This window comes from Cervus canadensis, chromosome 16 (assembly GCF_019320065.1).
Source record: "Cervus canadensis isolate Bull #8, Minnesota chromosome 16, ASM1932006v1, whole genome shotgun sequence".
NCBI lineage: Eukaryota > Metazoa > Chordata > Mammalia > Artiodactyla > Cervidae > Cervus > Cervus canadensis.
In genome coordinates this window covers 35,615,427-35,622,187 of record NC_057401.1, presented here as the reverse complement: position 1 = coordinate 35,622,187, position 6,761 = coordinate 35,615,427, and positions in this window count along the sequence as shown.

Here is a 6,761-nt window from a genome sequence, read left to right as displayed (position 1 = left end):
AAAATAATATTAAAAGTACTTATCTTTGGTTGGTTGTTCTTAGTTAATAGTTAAAAGTTTGTATTTAAAAAAAAAAGTATTGGATACTTTTAAGTCCATTTTTTGGAGATTACATTTTGGTGTATATCTTTTAGCCAATTTTTAAATTATAAAATTGGGATTGTAATATTTACCTATATATATGTATACTGTGATTTTTAAACTGTATTATGCACTTATTCTCCTATAATCTAGTTTTTAAAAAATATATATATTTATTTCTAAAACAAACATTCAATTGGTAGGTATTTAAGTTTTTACACCTTTACTATTGTGCTTTGTTTCTTATGATTTTCTGCAAAATATGTTTAAAAAGTCTGTACACATCATGAGTTCTACCAGTTTACCCAAGTAATCTATAAGTTTTTAGATAGACTTAGTTTTTACATTTAAAATTTAGAATTTTATCTATATTTTAGTGAATATGATCATCTAGTTTCTTTTTTATGCATTTATTTTTAAGCTTTTCATTCAGTGACTATTTGTCAAGTATATATTTTGTTAAGTGCTGGTAAAGCAGTCTTGGTCCCTACTCTAGTGGAATTTACAGTTTAGATGGTAAAGACAGATATAAACCAAATAATCATAACAATAAATGTATAAGTACAAACTGATTTGAGATCCCTAAAGGAAAGGAATGTGGATTCCTTGGCAGCAGGGAGCATGGTATCATTCAAAGCACTGGGAGGAGAGCCAGGGTGCCTAAAGCAAAGACTGCAAGGTAGAGGTTAATGTGAGATGAACCTGGAAAGGTAAGCAAAGGCACACTATCCAGAACCTTGCTCCACATTAAGAATTTTAATCTTTATCTTAAAAGTTGTTGCTGTTGTTTAGTCGCTAAGTTGTGTCCAACTCTTTTGTGAACGCATGGACTGTAGCCCACCAGGCTCCTCTGTGGATGGGATTTCCCAGCAAGAATACTGAAGTGGGTTGCCATTCCCTTCTCCAGGGGATCTTTCCAACCCAGGGATAGAACCTGCATCTCCTGCATTGGCTGGCGGATTCTTCACCAGGGAAGCCCCAAATTTGAAGCAGAAGGCTTACATGATAAAATTTATGTCTTCAAAAGACTGCTGTGACAGCAGGAGAAAGAGTTGGAGGGGGTCATTGTGGAGGACAGAAGCCCCAAAAGTAAGCTATTATAGTAATAGGTGAGAAATGATGACAACCATTCTGGCTACCAATGATAGCTAATGACTAAGTTAGTGTTAGTGTTGACAGAAAAGTGACAGTTTCGATAGATACTTCAAAGACAAAATGAAGATTTGGTGATTGATTGAATTGGTGGGGTACCAGGGAGATGAAAGAGAATGGTATTAAGGGCACTAATCCCATCATAGGGGCTGTACCCTCATGCTCTCATCTAATCCCGATTACTTCTCAAAAGCCCCGTCTCCTCTGTCATTCAGTCACTAAGTCGTGTCTGACTCTTTGTGACCCCACGGACTGCAAAGTTTGCTCAAATTCATTTCCACTGAGTCAGAGATGCTATCTAACCATCTCATCCTCTGCCACCCCATTCTCCTTTTCCCTTCAATCTTTCCCAACATCAGGGTCTTTTCCAGTGAGTGGACTCTTTGCATCAGGTGACCAAAGTATTAGTGCTTCAGCTTCAGCATACCATCATATTGAGGGTTAGGACTACAACATGTGCATTTTGGGGGAGTAAATAAACATTCAGTGCAGGATAGAGCCCAAATAGCTAACGTGATTATATTTTCTGTTTGGTGTTACAAGCAGGATAACTGAATATACTGAACTCAAGACTGCAGAGAAAAAAAAAAAATAAAAGAACAGATGACTTGAAAGAACTATAGTTATTAATATTCACATCAGAACATGGGGAGTGGGTAGATATTACTTGGAGTGTGCATTCATGTCCCAAATCAGAACTTCCTTGTGCTAAATGGAATCACAAAATTTGAAGAACTGCCGAGCCATTTGGTAGAAATAAAATCAAGATTTCTGAAAAATTCACAAATTTTCATTAGCATGAATTATTCTTTATGTTTCTGCAGCTGACTTTTAGAATGATGTATTTGAATTTTTAAAGCATCTGCCTTCTCAACATCACTGTACTTAAAGAAGTACTGATTATGCTGAAAGCAAAATATGCCCACCAAGAACCCATAGTATCTCCAGGATATTGGGGATGAATATATACATCATAACTCAAGAAATTCTGGCTCTGTGGCCAAATTCTTGCAATATATGAGTCTTCCAACTCTGTTAATGTATATTGTATTCCCTTTTCTGAAACCATGGAAATCAAATCTGAGGGTCCCTTTCAGTAATGTTAGCCTGGAGTAAAAATTGAGATGTGCTCTCTCTGTATAGAGTCCTTGTTTTTTTATTTAACATCTTTATTGAGACAGAATTTATATACATTACAATGCACTCATTTCAAGTGTTCAATTAAATGGTTTTTAGTATATTCACAAACATGTTCAATCATTACCACAGTTAACCTTAGAACATTTTCTTCACCACAAAAAAAGAAACACTATCACCTCTCCTATTCACTAATTCCTGACACTCCCAATTCTTAAGCAACTACTAATTTACTTTATGTCTCTATAGATTTCCCTATTCTGGACCTCTGTATGAATGGAATCATATAATATGTGATCTTTTGTGACTGACTTAGCATAATGGTTTTAGGATTCATTCATGTTGCAGCATGTATCTATCATTTCTTTTCATGACTAAATAATATTCCATTGTATGGATACAGCACATTTTGTTACATGTTTGTCAGCTGGTAGACATATATGTTGTTTCCACCATTTGGTGATTTCTGAATAATGCTACTATAAACATTTGTGTGCAAGCTTCCAGGTGGACATGTATTTTCATTTCTCCTAGGTATATACCTAAGAGTAGAATTGCTAGGTTACGTGGGAGTATTGTGTGATAGTTGCTCAGTCGTGTCTGACTCTTTGCGACCCTAGTCCACCTATTCCATGGCTCCTCTGTCCATGGAATTCTCCAGACAAGAATATTGGAGTAGGTAGCCATTCCCTTCTCCAGGCCAGGGGATCTTCCCAACCCAGGAATTGAACCCAGGTTTCCTGCATTGCAGGCAGATTCTTTACCATCTGAGCCACCAGGGAAGCCCAAAGCCTTAGAGAGGCTATATGGTAACTAGATATTTAATCATTTGAGGAACTGACAGACTGTTACCCAAAGTGGCGGCACTATTTTACATTCCCACCAGCAGTTTGCGTGGTTTCCAGTATTTCTATATCTTTGCCAATGCTTGTTGTTATCTGACTTTCTAATTCCAGCAATTCTAGTGAGTATGAAATAGTATCTCATTGTGGTTTTGGTTTGCATTTCTCTGGTGACTTACGATGTTGAACATCTTTTTTATGTGCTTAGTGGCCATTCTTCATTTGAGAAATATCTTTTCAGATCTTTAACCTATTTTAAAAGTTGTTATTTTATTATTGAGTTTTCAGTTCAGTTCAGTCACTCAGTCGTGTCCGACTCTGCGACCCCATGAATCGCAGCACGCCAGGCCTCCCTGTCCATCACAAACTCCCGGAGTTTACTCAAACTCATGTCCATTGAGTCGGTGATGCCATCCAGCCACCTCATCCTCTGTCATCCCCTTCTCCTCCTGCCCCTGATCCCTCCCAGCATCAGGGTCTTTTCCAATGAGTCAACTCTTCACATGAGGTGGCCAAAGGATTGGAGTTTCAGCTTCAGCATCAGTCCTTCCAATGAACACCCAGGACTGATCTCCTTGAGGATGGACTGGTTGGATCTCCTTGCAGTCCAAGGGACTCTCAAGAGTCTTCTCCAACACCACAGTTCAAAAGCATCAATTCTTCGGTGCTCAGCTTTCTTCACAGTCCAACTCTCACATCCATACCTGACCACTGGAAAAAACATAGCCTTGACTAGACGGACCTTTGTTGGCTTTTTAATGTCTCTGCTTTTTAATATACTATCTAGGTTGGTCATAACTTTCCTTCCAAGGAGTAAGCATCTTTTAATTTCATGGCTGCAATCACCATCTACAGTGATTTTGGAGCCCCCAAAAATAAAGTCAGCCACTGTTTCCCCATCTATTTGCCATGAAGTGATGGGACCAGATGCCATGATCTTAGTTTTCTGAATGTTGAGCTTTAAGCCAACTTTTTCACTCTCCTCTTTCACTTTCATCAAGAGGCTTTTTAGTTCCTCTTCACTTTCTGCCATAAGGGTGATGTCATCTGCATATCTGAGGTTATTTATATTTCTCCCAGCAATATTGAGTTTTAAGAGTTCTTATATATTCTAGATACAGATCCATTATCAGGTATATGAATTGCAAATACTTTTTCCCATTCTGTAGTTTTTGTTTCATTGTCTTTCTTGTGTCTTTTGAAGTGCAAGAGTTTTTAATTTTGAAATTCAAGCTGTTTCCCCGCGCCCCGCCCCCCACCCCCCGCCGCCACGGGGAAGGGGTTGCCCATGCTTTTTTCTCATTTCTAAGAATCCTTTGCCAAATCCAGTGTCATGAAGATTGCCCCTTCTGTTTTCTTCTGAGAGTTTTGTAGTTTTTGCTGTTACAGTTAGGTTGTTAATGCACTTTTTTGCATTTTTGCATATGGTATGAAGTAAGGGTCCAGCTCCATTCTTTTGCAAGTGGCTAACTCAGTGACCCAGTACCATTTGTTGAGCAACCTAAGAGCAAAGTTTGATCTATTGTATAATAATATTCTTACTGAATTTTTAAAATTGATTGAAGACTAGTAATTGGCTCATAATTGTGCACTATTACATGAAGAAAGCTTAGTAAACTATTCGGACATTATAAAACTAACTACCTTTGACAAATTAATAGAGTTTAATTCCATTATTATGATTTACAACATATGTGGCCCACAGATATATGGATTTCTGATTGTTGTGTTTCACTACTGAAAAAATGGGTTTCTCTGGACTCTACAGTCATTTCAATTCTGGAATGCAAGTTTTGTCTTACTAAATTAAGTGACAGGAACAGTGAAGACTGTGACATTACCCTTGACTTAAAGGAATCAAAATGTGTGCAGACAGTGGAAACCAATGGTGAATAGATATTATGGGAGGGTTGGAAGTAAGAGAAACAGGGTGTAGAAGGAATGATCTAAGTGAAAACAGCAAGAACAGTCAGGTAGATTGGCTTGCAGACTGGAGTGATACCTTGGGGCCAGCATAGCAGAAACTACTTAGAAAGTTTAGATGCTGTTACTGAACTTTCTAGATCTGGGTTGTAAATATTATGTAATATTAAGAAGAATTTACTTCTTAAAAATGTTATTAACTTCTTCTATTATTCTCTTAAGAAATCAACTGCTGTTCTCTTATTCTCCCATTTCTTGGTAAATTGTTAAGAGAAAGAGTAATTGAATAACTTCCAGGATTATATAAGTTATTGATTTGAGAACCAAGCATCTGTTATGTTTAAATAAATGTGTTATGAATAAAAAGGGTTCTTTTAATATATTTTAGGGGGGAAGTGGTGGATTATAAAACCATGGCAAAACCATAACAAAACTCTGGTAGCTTGCTTTTTCCTTAGAAGTCCTTATAATTTTTTGGCTCTTTCTCATTTTATAAACTCTCTGGGTTCAACTCTATGGCTTCAACTATCATCTATATGAAGATGACTCCCATGTCTTTATCCCTAGCTCTGTCTCCCTGAGTATCCACACATATTTTCAGCTACTTACTGGATATTTCTTGATCCCCTGGAGCAGGACATGGCAACCCACTCCAGTATTCTTGCCTGGAGAAACCTCATGGACAGAGGAGCCTGGAGGGCAACAGTCCATGTGGTCTCAAGGAGTTGGACAACTGAAGCTACTTAGCAAGCAGGTATTTCTTACTGGGAGTCTAATAGGCAACTCAGATTTATCCCAAATTTATTCTTACACCTCTCTGCTCTCAGCCTACTTCCTCCTATATGTGTATGTTATTGTATGGCTAATTCATTGACATCAGACCCAATCTGGAGAACTAAACCTGAATTGCCAGTAAAATGGAACCCACCTCTCCCTACTTTAATCCTGCTTTACACATTCATTGGTTCCAGGACTCCTGAGTTCTACTTTACCTTTCAAATATATGTCCACCTCTCTGGCCTTGCTCCCATAACCCAGCCTTGTCTCATCTGAACAATTACATTAGCTTTCTTATTGATTTACATCTCTCCAGCCTCTCTCACATTCCATCTTTCCTTCACTGAGTTTTCTAAGCTTCTGTTTGAACTGAAATTTTAAAAGCCACATCAGGAGTTCAAGTGAGAAAGTTCTGTGTATGAGTATGAATACTCAGTTGGAATATATTTGTAGGTAGTATGAAACTTCCAGGTTCACACTTTAACAATTTTTTTTCCCCTAATGCAATAGGTACTTTTTTTTTAATCTGAGAAAAATTGTTTTACAATGTGCAAGACACTTTTTAATGTTAATTTGCAAAGTAATTCTCAAATGTAAATTTTATCATACTGTCTTGGGTGTAAAATTCTTTAAGGCAGAATTCTTTAATTCTTACCCTATTGAGTGTGAGATAAAATCCAAACACTTTATACTGGAGTAAGCAGATCCCAGACTCCCTACCTAATCTGCATTCTAAACAATTTTCAGGTTATGAAATACAAAGAACTTTCTAATGCATGTATACCTTTTCCTTTAAAATATTTTTACTGGAGTAGTTGATTTACAGTGTTGTGTTATTTTCTGCTGTAC